This window comes from Ambystoma mexicanum, chromosome 1p, assembly GCF_040938575.1.
Source record: "Ambystoma mexicanum isolate Mex_15411 chromosome 1p, UKY_AmexF1_1, whole genome shotgun sequence".
NCBI lineage: Eukaryota > Metazoa > Chordata > Amphibia > Caudata > Ambystomatidae > Ambystoma > Ambystoma mexicanum.
This window is the reverse complement of record NC_090921.1, coordinates 749,580,952-749,599,582: the sequence shown is the minus strand read 5'-3', so window position 1 is coordinate 749,599,582 and position 18,631 is coordinate 749,580,952. Positions and strand designations below refer to the sequence as shown.

At 51.6% G+C, this 18,631-nt stretch overlaps 1 protein-coding gene across 3 annotated transcripts in view; it reads right to left on the bottom strand.

Annotated features, from left to right (window-relative positions):
* CGN (cingulin) overlaps positions 1-18,631 on the bottom strand; it is a 2,193,661-nt gene that overhangs the window by 429,810 nt on the left and 1,745,220 nt on the right. The window lies entirely within an intron of this gene.

Sequence of the window (18,631 nt, the reverse complement as noted above, 5' to 3'; positions counted from 1 at the left end):
GAACGAGAAAGCATGGTCCATGCTCCTCTCCTGGGGAACCCTGCTGGCGAACCTCAGGCACTTGGAGTTCGTCGCCGTCGCGAACAGGTCGATCTGGGGTGTGCCCCACCGTCGGAAGAGGCGATCCACTAGATCCTGCCGTAGTTCCCACTCGTGGCACGAGCGCAGCTCCCTGCTGAGTGAGTCGGCGATGGTGTTTTTTATCCCTGCCAGATGAAACGGCACCAGAAACATCCTTTGGGCGACGGCCCAATGCCACAGGTCCTGCGCCTCCTTGGACAGTGCTGGGGACCTGGTTCCGCCCTGTTTCCTGATGTAAAACATGGTGGTGGTGTTGTCGGTGAAGATCCTCACCACCTTGCCCTTGAGGGACGGAAGGAAGGACCTGAGGGCCCAAAACACTGCACGGAGCTCCAGGACGTTGATATGTAGGGATTTCTCCGTCGGGAGCCAAAGGCCTCTTGCATGCAGATTTTCGGTGTGCGCTCCCCACCCTTCCAGGGAGGCATCCGTGGTCACTGTCTCCTGGTGGGCTGGGGTCTGGAAGTCCATGCACGCCGTCAGATGCGCGCGGGTGCCCCACCACCGGATCGCTCTTCGGAAACTCTCGTCGAGTGTGATCCTTTCCTCGAAGCTGCCCGTCGTTTGGATCCAGCGCGCGTCCAGGAACTCCTGCAACGGGCGCATCCGGAGCCTGCACATGGGAATGAGGTAGATGCAGGAAGACATCATTCCGAGGAGGGACTTGATGGACCTCACCTTGGCCGCGTCGGCCACCAACATCCGCTGCACCTTGCCCAGGATGGTCCTGGTCCTCTCCTCCGACGGGGAGGCCAGAAGGGACACTGTGTTGAGCCTCGCTCCCAGAAACAGAGCGTCTTGCGCGGGTACCAGGTGGGATTTGGCGTAGTTCACGGAGAATCCCAGTTCCGTGAGAAGTTGGACGGTCCTTGCCGTGTGAACCACGGCGAGCTCCCTCGTCTTGGCTCGGATGAGCCAGTCGTCCAGGTAGGGGTAGACGTGGATCCCCTCGCGGCGCAGCTGCGCCGCCACCGGTGCGGGGCACTTGGTGAACACCCTGGGTGCCGACCGTAGTCCGAAGGGGAGGGCTTTGAACTGGTAATGACGCCCTTGGACCACAAACCTGAGGAATTTTCGGTGCCCCTTTAGGATGGGAATATGGAAGTAGGCATCCTCCAAATCCAACAACGACAGGAAGTCTCCTTCCTCCAGCTGACCCAGGACGTGCTGGAGGGTGACCATCCGGAACTTTTGCGCCTTGATGAACTTGTTCAGACGTCGCAGGTCCAGGATGGGGCACCATCCCCCCGTCTTCTTCTTCACGAGGAAGTATCTCGAGTAAACTCCGGAGCCCCGAAGCCTCTTTGGGACAAGTTCGATGGCGCCCTTCCTGAGCATCGCCTTTACCTCCAGGAGAAGTTGAGGGACGTGAAGTTCTTTCCTGGCCACGGGGGGGACGCGCGGACACCTTCTTTGAAACTCGAGCGCGTGTCCCCGGGCCAAGGCGTCCAGCACCCAACGGTCGGTGGAGATGGACTCCCACACGCTGACGAAGCTCGCCAGCCGGCCTCCCACCAGGGTGCTTCGGTGGGGGCCCGACCCCACGGCCGGTTCAATCCTGCTTCGACGAGGCTTTGCCGCCTTGACCTCCTTGGCGACGACGGCGGGGTCCGCCAGACTTGCCTCGTCCTCTGTAGGCCTCCTGAGACGACGAGCGGGCCGCTTGACGGTAGGTGGAGAAACCGCCGCCGGAACCTTTGGAGGCGCCCTTGCCTCCGCTGCTCCGAAACAGCGTCCGTTGTTGTTGCAGAACTCCAAGGGCCCGGGCCGTCACGGTGTCCGCTTTAATGGCCTGAAGGGAATCGTCCACTGTTTTCCCAAACAGGTTGTTCCCATCGAAGGGCATGTCCAGGACTCTGGTCTGAACGTCTTGACGGAAGTCCGTGGCCTTGAGCCATCCACGCCGCCTAAGGCAAACGCCGTTGCCCAACTGGCGGAACCCAGTGTCGGCGATGTCCGTCGCAACGGTAATGGCGTGGTCCGAAGCCACCTCACCTTCCTGCAGGATCTCCAGGGCCTCTGCCCTCTTGTCGTCCGGCAAGAAGTCCAGCAGGGGAGCCAGTTTGTACCAGAGCTCCCTGTCGTAGCGGGCCACGATAGCCAAGGCGTTGGCCGCTTTAATCGTCGTCGCTGCAGACGAGATGACTTTGCGTCCCATAGCGTCCAATTTCTTTCCCTCGCCGTCCGGTGCGGAAGTCTATGTGGAGGCCGCACCCCCCCCCGCTTTTTTCCTGGCCGCCGCGGAGACGACGGAGTCCGGGGTAGGCTGCGCCCAGAGGCACAGGGGGCCGTGTCCGGGACCCGGTACTTCTTCTCGTACCGGTCTCTTCTAGCTGGCGTCGTGGAAGGGTTCTTGAGGAGGGTGAGGCCCTCATCCCAAATGTCGTCCGGCACTGCGAGGACCGTCTTCCTCTTGGCCTCGCGCCGCTGATAAAGGAAACCTTCCTTCTTCTTCTCCTCAGGGCAGAGTTGGAAAAGCTCGGATGCCCTGGTGATCATGGAGTGGAACGATCCAATCTCGTCGGGCGGCGAAGCCCTGGTGGGAGGCGACGACGGTACATCCTCGTCGTATACCTCGTCGTCCGTACCCGTCGCTGCCGTGTCAGTCCCCGTATCATCCCCTCGGGTGGACGGGGAGGAGGGCTGGAAGGGGCGCGACGGCTGAAAAGGAGGCGGAGGGTGGATCCTTCTTTTCTTGGTAGGGGGAACACCAGAAGGTCCCGGTTCTGGGTCCCCCGACGGGAGAGGTTCCGTCGGCAACGGTAGTCTCGTCCTTATCTCTGAGCATAAGGACTGTATAGCCAACAAAATGGCCGCCGAGTTGTCTCGCGGCGCTGGCAGAGGGGAATCCGACGGGCGATCAGGGGCCCCGTCGGTACCCTCGACGATGTCGTCACCTGCGTCGGGATCCATCCCGACGGGCCGGTCTTTTCCACGCCGAGGCCGTGGCTTAAGACCTCGACCAGCTCCTCCTCCGAGGTTGAGGCCGAATCTACGACGACGCCTTGCCCCCCCTTTTTCTTCCCCACGGGGGATTTCACGGGGGTCCTATCGATGGGCACAAAAGAGGACTCCCTCCGAGGTGGCAGGGAGACTCTGAGCCCCGAGGTCGCCACCACTGGTGTAGCCTCCACAGGCTGAGCCAGGGCCGCCGCGACAGTTTCGATAGAGGGCTTGGCCGGATGGATTAAGGCCTTCACCACCTTAGGTGCGCTCACCGCCTTATCCTTGAGGGGGGGGGGGACACTGCCCCGCTCCCCCTCCGCCTTCGAGCTCGACCGGGGCCTCTCCAGGAGCTTCGCCGGGTGCTCGGCCTTCCTCTTACCCGACCCAGAGCGTTGGCTCGTGGTTGATGGTGCCGGGGAGGGTGCGCCCTGCCTGGCGCCCGTAGAGCCCGACCGTTCGGCGCTCCCGGTGCCAGCGGACTCGCGGTGCTTGGCCTTATGTTGGACCCCCGTCGCCGGGGCGTCCTCAAAGGTCTTAGAAGACCGCTCGGATTTCTTCCTCTTCTTCTCGCCGGACGGGCTCTTCCCTTCCAGCCAGTTGGCGAGACGTTGATGGCGGTCCTTCATAGTCCGCTCCGACATGTTGCCGCAAAACGCACAGTCCTTCTCCACGTGCGTCTTGTCCTCATGTAGGCAGTAAAGACAAAAAGAGTGTTCATCCTCCTTGAAGACGTTCTGCAGCTGGCATCCAGGGCAGACCCTGAACAGCTTTCCGGGCGTCGAGCTTCCCTTCTCCTGGGCCATGACCGGGCCTGAGAAACTTCTGGAGTCCTCCAAAAGCGTAGCTCGACGAAATCTTCACCCTTGAGGGGCGCAGACGAATCCGACACGGGTCCCCGTTGATCGGATGGAGAGTCGGTGGAGCTTGAGGCTCTTTTGACCGAAAAAACGAAGTTTTTGAGAAAAAACGTGAAAAAAATAGCACTAACGCTCGAGAGCAATAGCACGAGGATCCCAACACATGAACGTGCGGTAAAAATCTGAAGATGGCTGCCAGAGGCGGGGCTTAGGTAGAGGGCAGTCATTGGCTGTGGTCAGTATGACGCAGAGATCAGTGATTGGTTATTACTACGAAAGACAGATCAGAAACGAAACCGATACTGGTTTTTTCTTTACCGAGGATTCCCAGCCTGACGACGGGGAATATTCATGAGCATGTGAATCCATGCCAGACCCCATGCTGGAGAAATGAAGGTTTTTTTTAAATCCGGCAAGGATTTTTTTTCCCCAGACCCAAGGATTAGAGAAGCAAACACAGAAACTGAGCACAACACACAGTACACTGGTTTGTAAAGTAAATATGAGGGTAAAAAAAGGGATAACTGTCTATTATGCAATGTAGTAAATTTTCAAAAAATGCAAACACTAACACACCTTTTTCTTTCATCACAGAAATGGAAAAAGTGATACTTCCGCCAAGTACGATAGCCACTTCAAAAAAGTATGTGCATTCTTAAAAAAGTAAGGAGTAAGTATATTGGCAGTCATTTTGTACACATGGCAATCTACACGTCTAGTCTATGGTACTAATATGCTGCAGTGCCTGTAGGCTGGGCCTTGCAGCTTCGGTGAGTAACCTACCACCTACGCCTTACGACCAAGGTACAAGGACTATAGTTCCTATCCACAACCATCGCTGCATATCAAAACCATGGTCCTTGCAAATTAGGTACTTATAAATTTACTTTTCGGACCATCGTCTGCAGCCATGTAGCTAAAACACTAGGGGTGAACACAACTAGCGCATTACACCACACCCATATCGACTTGTCACTCCACGGTTTATTACTTCAGTCTCGAGTGCAAGGGCTTTGGCCATGCACCCAAAGTGCAGGGTCTCTCCACAAACACCTCAGTGATGTGTGGTAGTGGCGGTTTTTCTATAAGTGCAGGGCTGGACTGGCCCACCGGGACATCCCCCGGTAGGCCTCTGGCCTGTAGGGCCTCTTTCTGAGCGGAAGGATACACATGATGCACATTAACATAATAAACACATCAAGTGATTTTGCCTCGGCTCCGTCTGGGTGGTTTGCCTTGAATTGGCTGATACCACCGACTGAGCCGAGGCAGCTGCTGTAATTTTTTTTAAATCTTCCCAGCAGCCAGGCTGGGCCTGCGCCTGCGCATCAGGGCCTCCTGGGCTGGGCATCGGTTGGAAGGAAGTGGAACCGCACGTGCCCTGCTGCAGCCCAGGCTGTGCGCACAGTGCACACATTAGCAGGCAGGTCAGCAGGGCAGCAGGCTGCAGGCAGGCAGTTGGCCTGGGCTGCATAAGGCCTTGACAAGCCGCAAGATCGATCTATTGACTGTCAGGTAAGAAGCAGCAAGCAAGACGCTGCACGTTGCGACGTTATCATCACTATCATTGAAGGAAGTGCTTCTCGAGTCTTGAGATGGTGTGATCGAGTAAACGACTCCCCTGCCTGACTCGTGGATTGCAATCTGAACATGCGCGTTCTTTATTATGTCCCCTTAGTACACCGAAGAAAGTGCCCTATTAGCCGATGATTAGGATATTAGAACTAGCGACCCTTGCGCCTGTGGCATGCAAAGCTATGATGTCATTATGAACTGCACTTCATAGCTGTATTATTTTACACTTGGTTCCTGATGCATTTAGTAATGTACAGTTCTGCTATTCACCTGTGCAGTTTTAAGGCGATGCGCCTGCACGGATATACACGAAGCATTCTTGCTACCTACCAGGTGAGGAGGCTCTGGGGGGAATGCTGCCAGTAGGGTAAGGGGGCCTGTTATCCTCCACTGGCCCGGTCTAAGAATCCCCTGACTTGCAGCGCTCGTACAGTGCTTGCAGCGCTCGTACAGTGCACGCCTTGATCACAGTGTCAGTCTTGCAGAGAGCGTGCACTTTTTCCAGCTTGGGCACCTTGCTCATCGAATGCACTTTGCAAAGGGCGTGCCTTTGGTGGCCAGTGTACATTTTGTGCAGTATGCATGTTGCGAAGACGTGCTTTTTGCGCAATGTACACATGTGTGCCCAATGTACATTTGTGCAGTGTGCCTCGTGGGCAGACTGTCAGTCTTGAACAGTGTATGAGCTTTGAAGCGAGTGTGTGCTTTGTGCATAGCGTATATTCTGCAAAGAGCACATGCCAATGTGCAGAGCCTGCGTTTTGTGCATGATGCAGTTTGTGAATAGTGTGCATTGTACGCAGTGTGAGTTTTATGCTGAAGTGTGGTCTAGACATGGGAGAGGGTAGGCGGAGGCATAGTGCAACGTGTGACAAGTGTTGCGGCCGGGCCATTGCAATAGTCTAAGTGACTAGTAACTAAGGGCCCAAATCATGGAATGTTTTGCCGGTTCAAAATGGCTTTGCACTGTGACTTTGCACTGCCGACACAAACCCTGATTCATTGAACTGTGCAAAGTGTATTTTTCCAGTGCAAAGCCACTTTGAATCGTGCAAAAAGTTCCCTATATCGGGCCCTAAGGCTCCTCTTATAACTTTGCACTTGCACAGGAGACATGAATGGGCACATCCTCTGTATAGAATGGTGAACATGGGCGCAGGAATGGTAAACAGATGCACGTGAATGTAGTGGGACACAGCTGCGCTCACTTCCATCCCTGGTGTAGTGCATACATGGCTTCTGTTTCCATAGTGTGCATCTTTCACAGAGCGGCCATATTGGGCATCGGATGCACTTTGCACAGAGTGACTTCATTCTGCCCATGAGTATCACTGACTTGCAGCTGCTCCCTTGCACCTGATCCACAAAGGTTAACACTGAAGTAAATCTGGACATGCCGGAGAATCTCTGAGATGCTCACGTGCAAATGTGAGTCTCAAAGATTTGCACAAGAGCAGCACAGGGATGCTACAGACATCTCCAGATGTGCACCTGTTTCAGGTATAAAGCAACGGAACACATATTCTCTCATCTGCCCCAGTTCAGATCTTTGCAAATCGGGCCCAGTGTGCACTTTGTGCATAGTGTACCTTTTGCGCAGTGTGAGCCATGCGCAGAATATGCTCTGCAGTGTGTCCATTTTCTGCATAACGCAGTGTGCATATTGCACAGAGCGTACTCCTTACTGCATTTGGCTTGTGCTGATAGGGTGTTGATGTGCCCGGAGTTTGTGCGCATTGCGCTGAATGCAGCAGTGGGAAGATTTGTTGTTATCCTGCAAACATGAGTGGTGCAAGAGGGATTTCCATATATGTTTCCGCAGCTGTGGGTAATCCTGCTAGCAAATATAAACTTAGCTTTGATGAAGGCTTTGTAAAATGTCCAAGAGGTCGAAAGCTCATAATGAGGGGTGAGTTTGCTTTGCAGGTGTTAATAAGTGATACAGGGCGAGGTCCGAGGGGGAAATGGGGGTCAGGTGGTTGATTGCTTGAAAGGACCACATGGAGATGACCTTGGCGCTCGGCCTGGTGGAGGAGCGACAGATGGCAAGTCTGACGCTGCCTCGGCACCCCACACCGCAATGTTCTATGGTTGTCACATTGTCCAGCAACTCTGAGGTGGAAGCCCCCCTGCTCGCGCGCCCTCCCCTCACTGCTGTCGCGGGGGCAGGGCTTAAAACTGGGGGTACGTGAAGGGGAGGGCTGAGAAGTCATGGGCACTGTTGGTTAATAGTGGGGTGGACTGGCTTATAGGGAACTCTGGCGATGTCTGTGTAGGCCTCTGCTCCCTGAGCAGAGGTGGACTGGCCTATAGGGAACTCTGGAGATTTCCCAGTAGGCCTCTGAACCCCGGGCATCTTTTGTGTGGTATTTCCAAATGTTCTCATAGGAAAAGGCTTTGGCTTGCTGAAAATGTCTAATATGGGGCCACTTTGAAAATTATTTCCAGGGCCTCTTTTGGTTCCCAGTCCACCCCTGTATAAGTGTGATATCCTTCAGTGCTTCTGGCCAGAGGCTTCACTCCTAGCTGTATGTCCATAGATCTTACATGGGATGGGTGTGCAATGGCTTGCACGTCTAGTACTTATAACTTTGTTCTTGGGTGCATGGCCTTCGGCCATGCACCCAAGACTGGACGTACTCCCCAGTACTTGCCAATCGAAACGCAATACTATGGGTGTATGCATGGGTGGCACATGCTACGGTGGTTGTGGCCAGGGCCTCGAGTTTTGGAAGTAAGGCCTTTGGCCGACGGCAATGCATCCAAGACTCTAGGCCCTGGCCACAACCACCGTAGCATGTGGCACCCATGGTGGCTTACTGATGAATTCAATAACCTTAGGATAAAGTATAGCAATTACGGCATGCTGTCAATTTCAATGTTCCCCAACATAACACGTGTCCTTACAACAGTTACAAGTTTCCTGTGCAGTGGACAGACTGAAATACTGCCCATATTGCACCCCTCATTTTCTGTGCGTACAAGGTGGCCATAGGAAAGACATCATGAAGAGGTTATAACTGTGTCATTGGGTACATGGCCTTCGCCATGCTCTTCCACACTCCAAAAATATCGTCAATGTTCCTAATCCAAATGATAAGATGTTCTTTCTAATGGTGATTGAGTAGAACATGGTCTGTTTCAAATTTCTGCATAAATGAATTAGTATAGGATGGAGCCATTATGGCTCCCATAGCTGTACCAGCTACTTGGAGATGATGCCTGTTTTTGTATCGAAAGTATGAATTGTTAGTGATGAATTCAAGGAGGACTATTATGAATTCCTTTTGCGCTAGTATTTCTTCTGTCTGCAGTAGTATCCATTCGACTGCTTCATTACCCAGATCGTGTGGGATTGACGTATATAGACTCTTGACGTAAATTGCAAAACAAATATTTGTGGGGTCAAATGGTATTGAATTCAAATATTGCAAAAAATGTGTGGAATCCTTGATGTATGTGCTGGTCTTCTGAATAAGTGGTTGTAGGAAGTAATCTACATATTTCCCTAGTGGTTCTAGGATACTGTTCATCCCTGCGACAATAGGTCTTCCTGGTGGTTTAACTGGATCTTTGTGTACCTTAAGAAGGGTATAGAAATGTGGTATCCGGGGGTATGTATTAATTAAGAATTTCTTAGTGTGATGGTTTATCCATTTCAGTTCTTCTGCCTTGTCCAGAAGGATTTCCAGGTTGTGCTTTATCTCGGGTGTAGGATCACTCGCTAGTTGTGCATAGGTGTTGATGTCCCTCAGTTGTCTTTCGCATTCTTTGTCATAGTCTGTTGTATTTAACAATACCAAGCCGCCGCCTTTATCTGCAGCCCTTATTGTGATACTTGAGTCACCATACAGTTCTTGTATTAATTTTAGTTCATGTGGTTTCATATTACGTCTAGTTTTGGACTTAAAATGCATTTTTTCTAAATCTCTTGTTACTTGTTTTTGGAAAATGTCTACTGAGGGAATGCTGATGGGGGGGATAAAGGTGCTCTTACTCCGAAATTCTTTCAAGTCATCTTCTTTCGTGTCTCCTCTCTCCTCATCCTCCAGTTCACTGAAGAACACTTTAAGCTTCATTTTCCTGATCAATTTAAAAAGTTCAATTTTAGACTCAAATAATGTACTATCATATATTGGCACAAAACTGAGACCTTTCTGTAATGTTTGTATTTCTTGAGACGTCAATATCCTTGTTGATAGATTGATCACAATGTTTTCTTTTGTTGCAACCTCGTGTTCGGTTTGCCTCTTAATCTTTATCTTCCCCCTTCTTGTTCGTTTCTGCCTTTCTCAAAAAAAGCTGTTCTCTCTCTTGTTGGTGCTTCCGATGGTCTTGAATACCCCGAGGTGCTTGGAGGATTTTCTTCTTCTGCATTATTGGGCTCTCTCTCTGTATCTGTTCCTGAACTGGACGTCTCGCTGGTGTTCGTGGGTTTGGGTTTCCTTAAGGGAGGGCCATACTTGTCCATCCAAGTATAGATTTAATCTTTTAAGTCATCATATGTTTCTCATAAATTTCCGAATCTTTTTAGTTTCCAGTTCCGCCTTGTATTCTGCTAACTGGTTGTTAATTTCTTCAAGAATTGTGTCCACCTCTTCTCTGTTCAATGTTGCCACCAGTTCTTTTTCCCAAATCACACACACCTGACGGGCCATTTTCTTTCCCCCGCATGGAAAGGTGGAGCACGACAGCACAGTCTGAGAAAGGCAGACCGCACAACGAGACAGCTATCCAAGCCTGGCAGTTCAAGAGGAGAGAAATGGAGACGAATATCGACAGACTAACAAGGAAAGATACAACCTTGTCCTTTTCGAAGCAGACCTGCGAAACCTCTGCAGAAGGAAACATAAGACCGAGGAGAATAGCCCAAGTGTGTTGCAACTGATGCCAACGGTATACGGATTGTGCCCACGCTGATAAGCAAGAGCGATGGAGACTCCTGCTACCATGGTACCAGCCTTGACTCAGGATTCAAGAAAAGCCAAGCGATTGATCACAGCCGGTGAGTTCAAGAGAATGCAAATAAGAAACAAACTGTGTTAAATGAAAGTCACTAAGTGGCCATTTGAATAGAGTTCACAGAACTGTACATTTTAAGAGGGGAAAACCAGCTGCAGAGGGAACCAGCACCAAGTGGGTGCTAACTCGGGAGACTCTGGTCAATTCAGAGTTGAGGTAGACTACAGATACCAAAAGGCCATAAGAGAGCCGTCCAGATAGGTCAAAGTGGTTATAAAGGAGGCCAAGCAAAATCCCTGTAGAGTCGAAAGCCCTTGACCTATGAACTCAAGAGAAAGCAAGGGAAGTGAATCCTGCACGATGAAAGTAAAAGAGAAGTGACTCCCACCAATATTGAAAGTACAGGAACAGCAAGAGTGAACACGAAGGAGGGATGCCAGAGAAGAGGGGCAAAGTCTAAAGTCCCAAGAAACAGTGTGTTGAAAACCGTGAACCCAGGCCTAGTGATGTCCACTATGAACTGTTTGGAAAGATGTTGAAAAGCCAAGGGAAGTGAATCTCACTAAAGAGAAGACAGAAGTACACTTTCCCGCTTGTTTTTTGTGGTCCAAGCCCAGATGAGGGAGATCCAGGGGTGAAGCCATCACTCAAAGTAGTGTCCGAGGGTCAGCACCCAGAAGAGGGGGACCAAAGGATGAAGCCGTTACCCAAAGGATTTATAGAACAGAACTGTGTGTTTGTTTGTTGGAACTATCAGGCCCTCGAGGACAAGAGACATTTTATTGGAAAGAGACTTAAGACATCAGAGAACCTAATAGATGCAGCGGAAATGCTGGCTTGTTCTAGGGAAGAACAAGTTGCTCTTACCTGTTAACGTTCTTTCGATGGGATGGTCCGACGTCTTATTCCATATCTATGACTGTAATCACCACAGCTGTGCTGCTTCGGAAAATCTTTCGGCGTCTGCGTCGATGACATCGATACGCCGCCCTCGAGGACCTCCTTCGACGGCCGACGTCACTGGATGTTATAAGTAGGATGCACGATGCCCATAGCCTCAGTTGTAGTTTTTTGCCAGACCGTGTGGCACCAGTCTTCTGCCAGTCTGACCACACAAAGCCTTGTGGAAACGTAAGCTGCAATTGCGTAAGAAATTCTGTAGCGGGGAAGGCAGGGAGGGAGCGATATGGAATACGTCGTCAGACCATCCCATCGAAAGAACGTTACCAGGTTAGAGAGTAACTTGTTCTTCAAGGGGATTGGGTCCTCCGACGTATTCCATATCTATGACAGACTCCCAAAGCAGTACCAATGCAAGGAGGTGGGAAAAGAATTTAGAATACAGAAATTTAGAATGCCCAATCAAATTGCAGCGCAAAGGACCGCCTTGCCAAAGGCCAGATCCTGCCCATGGATGGAATTGAGGGAGTAGTGACGTACAAAAGTATGGACCGAAGCCCAGGTGGCTGCATCACAGACGTTACGAATAGGAACACCCCTCTGTAGGATATGTAGAGGCAGTCATACCCCTGGTAAAATGGGCCTGCAAGCCGACCGGTGGGTCCTTACCCGCCAAGCGGTAACATTCAGAAATTGCCAGAATAATCCAGTGAGACAAAGTCTGCTTAGTCACAGCTTGTCCCAAACGCTTTCCAGCGTAACCAATGAAGAGTTGATCATCCACTCTGACCCGGGACATGCGTGAAATATAAAAGCTTAAAGCTCTCCTAGGATCGAGCCTATGGAGCCTCTCCTCTTTACCAGGATACGTGGGAGGATAAAATGCCGGAAGAATAAACCTTCTGGCCTAAATTAAATTCCGACACCACCTTCGGAAGAAAGGAAGGACGAACTCTAAGGACAACCCTGTCCTTATGAAATACAGTGAAGGGTGGCTTATCTGAAAGTGCCTGTAACTCAATCACTCTGCGAGCGGAAGTGACCGCAAACAAAAATACAGTTTTAAGAGTTAACAGTCTCAAAGGGCACGAATGCAAAGGCTCAAACGGAGCACCCATCAGGAGCAAACCCCGATTTCCGCAACCATGCAAACCTGCGTATTACGGTGCTCGCCGCCATTAACCGGCTGATGCAATCTGCCATGTCCAAACCCGACTGAACGACCTCACACATGGCATCCTTGCCATCCTGGACCATAGCAAGAAAACCATCCCGTTCGTCCCCTTCGGGAATATGTTCAGCCGCTAAGGAAACCGTTCCACAGAGTGTGCGTGAAACGTGACGATGCACATACGGAGTTGGCCGCCTGAAGAGCGATACCCCCTGAAGAAAACACTTTCTTTGCCCAACCATCAAAACGCTTGTCGTCTCTATCAGGAGGGATGGTAGGATATGACGCCTGCTTTGCTGGGGCTGTAGCCACCTGCACCACCAAACTCTCCGGAGTGGGGTGCTTGGTCAAGTAGCAGGGGTCGCTACTGGCTGGGCAGCATTTTCACGGCAAAGACTTGCCCAATGCAGCGTCGACACAGGCCTCGAGGGCGGAGCCCCGAGCGTGTCCCTCGACATCCTGGATGCCGATGGCGTCGACGACTTCCTCAGAGGCGGAGCCTCGAGTCCCTCGACGACCTCGGCGCCACAGGCGTCGACGTCTTCCTCGAAGACATCATAGGCTCACACGGTCTCGAGCGCTTCGAGGACCGGGACCTGGAACGGGCGTGACTAGGACGATTCCCCTTGTCCGAGCAGGACCGCTCCCGCGAATCGTGCCAACCACCTGAGCCCAAAGGCGTACGAGCGGTGTCTCTAGTCCGATCACGACCGACCCCACTAGGAGGCGCGGACGGACCAGTGACCTGCGATTCGAGAATCGCTAGCATTTTCTTAACGAAGGAAGCCCTTCGGATGAGGACGGGGAAGGCGACCAATGATGGCGCTTCCGGGAGTGCCTCGAAGACTTCCGACGACAATGCAGAGAGTCGCCCCTCGAATCGTCTGTCGAAAGCCCCGCGGACCTCGACTTCCAGGGCTTGGACACCTTACCGACCGACAGTTTTTTCTTGCGCTCCCGCAAGGCTTTGGTCGTAAGCGACTGGCAGTCGACAAAATCATCCGTGTCATGGGCCTCCCCGAGGCACTAGAGGCAGGCGTTGTGTGAGTCCGTCACCGACATCTTGGACCCGCAGTCCCCGCACTACTACTTCCACCCCGCGTCCGGGCTTCAAGAGGTAGACATCACAAAGGACTTTTAACTTCACAAACGAACAGGTTCGAACAACCGAAAGAACAGAAACTCCAACGAGTCGAGGCATGCCGAGATCTCCGAAGAACACATTCGCGGAAAAAACGGAACTGAGGCTACTTACAACATCCAGTTACGTCGGCCGTTGGAGGAGGTCCTCGAGGGCAGCGTATCGACGTCATCGACGCAGGACGCAGACGCCAAAAGATTTTCCGAAGCAGCACAGCTGTGGTGATTACTGTCATAGATATGGAATACGTCAGAGTACCCAATCCCCTCGAAAGCTCGAGTCTGTGCTGTGCTGAGGAGAACTACCTTATCCCGTGTTGAAAAGATGGGGCAGGGAGACATCCTGGCAATCACATCCTGACTTATTATTTGCAAACACCTCTTTCTTTCCTTAGAAACTATCCCACACTCTTGTGTTTAGTGCAAGGAATGATCAATAGGTTTTTCTTAGTACAGGCCTTTTATTTTGACACAATGCCACAAGGACTGCCTTATTTTCATTTGATGGTTGACGCTTGCTGCCATCTTAGATTTAGGTTTAGTTTAGGTGTTTTTCCACCCTGTATTTATAGTTCAATAAACACCCTTGAACTGTGATCACTTGTGTCTGTCTTCACTGTTGTCACCATGAGTCCCTTACAGGGCCCATTGGCAAATGTTATCACAGGCCTTCGTCAAGGCCTAATTCCATTACATCACTGGTAGTTTAGTGGGACTGATTAATCAGACCTTCACATAAAGGCCTATAACGATTCCCTCGTGGTTTATTGGACTGGTTTTCTTAAGTGTAGGCTCCAGTAGATGTTTGCCATAGGAGCCTCACTCCTCTGGATGCCACAGATGCATGCAGTTCTCCTGCGGCGTCAGTACGCTACCCTGCAGCGGTTGCGTTAACTCTAGCTGTGCCCCTCTCCTCCTTGCCCATAGGAGCCACACCCGTTCAGTGTAGGGATGCCAGGTGCACCCATCACAGCTCCAGCATTCCTCTGCAGCGTTCTTGGCTCTGGCATCAGCCTCGATCCTCCTAGTGGCGGTGGTGCCTGTCTGCTCACTTGTGGGCGTCCTGCCGCGATGCTGGAGTAGTCATCCCCTGTTGGGCTGCTTTGGCTGCCGTTCTTCCCGAGACCACAGAGCCAAATCTTGGGGCGGCACCGAGGCTGCAACAAAACAAAGTGAATGAAGCCTGGTCTCAAACACCTCTTCTTCCTTCTCACTGGTTGACTCAGGGTCTGTGTTGGATGTATCCTTGGATTGAGGAATGAGGGGGGATTCTTTCAAGAGTGCCGACCCTCGAAGAGCTAAGGTCTGACCCTGAGGAAGCCACTCTCTCCGCCTATGCACCCCTCAATGGAGAAAAAGCCAGTCGGCACAAAAAAAACCCCAGGTGCGATATAAAGGAAGCAACAGCGTTCTGATGTAAGTCTTGCGCCAGAAAAGCAACCAGTATTATGTAGAAATGCAAGGAACCCCTGAATGAAGCAAACACAAGGAAGGCACGTAGCAGCAAGGGGATAGGCAGCAGAGCGAAGGTAATGAGAATAAGGGTCAGCGAACCGACAAGTGGGAGATGCACCAAAGCAGAGATCCAAGAGGGAGAGAGCTGGAGGACAGAAGCGAGAGGAAAGCAAGGGAAACGGCTTCTTACCCTAAAGTGGAGAGAACGGTTGCAACGCACCAGTGGGCGCTTCCGAGCTGATATCCCGAGAGGAAGGCACCATCTTGAATAACAACTAGACCGTAGCAATGAGAGGAAAGAACGTTGCGGCACATTCATGGCGGTGCCTCCAGGCATCCCATAACTTCCGCCCCGTGCGTGCCATGACACCTGGGGAGGGGGTCCCGCAATCTTGCTGCCAACCAGAAGGGTGTTGAGAGACACCCTCCCTCCCCCTTTGACAAGGCATGAAACCCGGCTGTGTCACATATACTACTCCCTCTTCCCAACTTTAGTAGTATACACACTTTGTGGTAAAACAAGGTGGAATTCTTTTAGGAGGTACACACACATCTTAAGAGCAATCAATGCAAGTGTTGGATGTATGATCGAAATGGGGAACACAAGCACATCGATGGAGGAACTCATGTCTCTGTCCAGAAAGAATGTGGCAATTGGTATGCTGTAACTGCTCAGGGTAGGTGGAGTTGTGGTGTTGAGTTACCATCCTCAAACCCAGACACTTTTTAAGGATAATCAGAACTATGAATTATGTAGTGTATTAGATAATAAACAGCAGGCTGGACTGATGTAAGCTTTGTCAGGAAACTACTCCATTCCATTGGTTGTTCTATTTAATCAGACATTGTGATATTCAACCATTCATCTTGATCAGTGCTAAGAGCCATGACTGTTACTAAAATGTGGGTATCATTTAAAATAATAAAGCATTTGATATACCTTAACATAGGATAATGCTATCCACTTAATCAGATGTGTGTGTAGACATGTCCTGGATTGGAAATTCAAATTCTTCGCAGTTTGAAACAGTGCCCATCCATTTTGGTCTCCTCCAGGGATCAATACTACCTCCCTTACTTTTTCAAATCTATATGGAGCTGCTGGGAGATGTGATGAGGATGCTGGTGAGGAGGCCCATCAATACCTTGGCACAAAGGTCTACACAAATATCACAGTCTTGGCTAGCATAATGGACCCCAGGGTAACCTCGAATAATGGATGTCACTATTCCCTCAAACTCACAGAAACAGAGTATAAATCATTATCCCACCTAAATGTTCAGGCCCAACAGATCTGGTGGGGGTGTTGCCCTCAACTTCCCTGAGTTTATTCCTGCCTCTGTCACCCCTACGCAGACCTACTCCTCTTTTGAATGTCTCGTCTGCCGGCTCTCTCTCTCCCCAAGCCATTCCCTTACTGTGGCTACTATCCATCGGCCACCTGGTCAGATTTCATCCTTCCTGTCTGAGTGGGCTGACCACTCCACCTCACACCTGGCCTCAAACTCCTCCTTCTTGGAGACTTCAACAGCCACCTGGATGCCTCCTGTCCCCTCTGGACTCTTTCGCGACCTCTGCGACTCGCTCACTCACCATTCTCCCCTCTGGCCCAACTCATTCTGCAGGGCACACTCTCGATGTTCTGATCTCCTCTGACCTTCCCCTCTCTGTACCTCTCTCCACTCCTCTCTCCTGGAGTGATCAACTTCTCCTATCCTCCCACCTCACCCTCCCTACCCCCAGACCAAGCCAACTCCATCACTGCCACCCACCTTCTTGGTCATTCAACCTATGAAACGCGTGTCAGTTGAGGCTTTCACCACCACCTTCTCACCCCCTCCTCCTCCTTTGGCGGTCTCTCACTCTGACACAGCCCTCTCCCTGCTCCATTCTTCTATATCTGATACTCTCGATATCCTTGCCCATGTCATGAGAATCCGCCTGAAGCCCAAAGCCAAGTGTAACTCCTGGTATGACTCAGATCTCTTCACCCTAAAACGCAAGTGCAGGGTGGCGAGAGGAAATGGCGTGCTTCGTGTTCATCCTCTGACAAACTGGCCTGTCGCCTGCTACAAAGGCAATACCGGCTCTCTGTTCTCACCAAGAAGAGAGCGTATATCCAAGCCCGCATCTCTGCAGCATCTAACAACTCAGCTGAACTCTTTAAAATCTGCAAGGAACTGGCCAATCCTGCCGCAGTCTCTACCTCTCCTCTATCTTCCCAGGCCCTCTGCACGGCACTGGCTTCTCACTTCATTTAAAAAACTCAGGACATCCTGTCCTCACTCTCCTCCTATCGCCTCCCTCTTTCCATCCCTTGCTCTTCCTCTGGTCCTTCTGCAGTCACCCCCCTCCCTCCTTCTCTGTTTTCCCCTCTGCTCTGCTGACAAGGTTTCTAGACAAGTCCGATCTATGAAAGTCTCGTCGAAACAGGTTCACCCCTGTTCCTCCAAAACTATCAAGGACCATATTGACTCCCTGGCTCCTGCCCTGTCTGATTTCTGCAATCACTCCTTCGCCACTGGAGTCTTCCCATCCCCCTTGAAGCACTCCCTTCTGCACCCCCTTCTTAAGAAACCCTCTGCCGACCCCTCCTGTCCGGCTAACTATCGCCCAATCTCCATCACTCCCTTCCTGGGCAGCCTCCTGGAGAAACTGGCCATTTCCCAGCTTAATCTCCACACTGAATCTGTTGGTTGTCTTCACGACCATCAGTCTGGCTTCAGAGCTGCCAGAAGCACAGAAACTGCTCTCCTGAACATCCGTGAAGACCTTCTCTTTAACCTTGACTCCAACACCCTGTGTGTCCTCATCTTGCTTGATCTCTCTTCCTTTGATACGGTCAATCATGCCATCCTGCTCAACCGTCTCCGTGATAAGCTGGGTATCACTGGCCAGGCTCTGGCGTGGCCGACCTCTTTCCTCTCCGACCGACCCTCCCAGGTCCAACTTGGGTCCTTCCGCTCTGATATCTTTTTCTCTACCTGTGGTGTCCCCCAGGGATCTAACCACTCTCCCTGGCTGTTCAACCAATACCTGGCACTCTTAGCCCACTGCATCGCCGCTCTCTGCCCCAATTTTCAATTCTATGCGGATGACACCCAGCTAATTTTCAGGCTACCCTCGGCCTCCTCCTCTCCTTCCCTCATCTCTGAGAGTGGTGTGCCACCAATGATCTCTGCCTTAATGCCAGTAAGACTGAGATTTTACTCATTGGCACACCCACTCCTTCCTTCTGATCTCGGGCCCCCCTTCTGATCTCGGGCCCTGGCCCCGCCAATTGCACACCTGCACTGCCTCCCTGGCAACCCCCGCACCTGGTGACTGTTCTGTATCCCTACAGTCCCCCTACCAGCACTTATGTCTGCTCTTACCTGCACACCATCCGGCCGTTCTATTATCTTATTTATTCTACTAGCCCATGTACTGCACTTTCCCGTCCCCTTTTCCCCCGCACTTACCCCTTTCCCATGCACTTGCGCGATCTAAATGACACCTTGCCTAGTAAGATCGCTGTCTGTCTTCCCTCTGTTTCCCCCTCCCT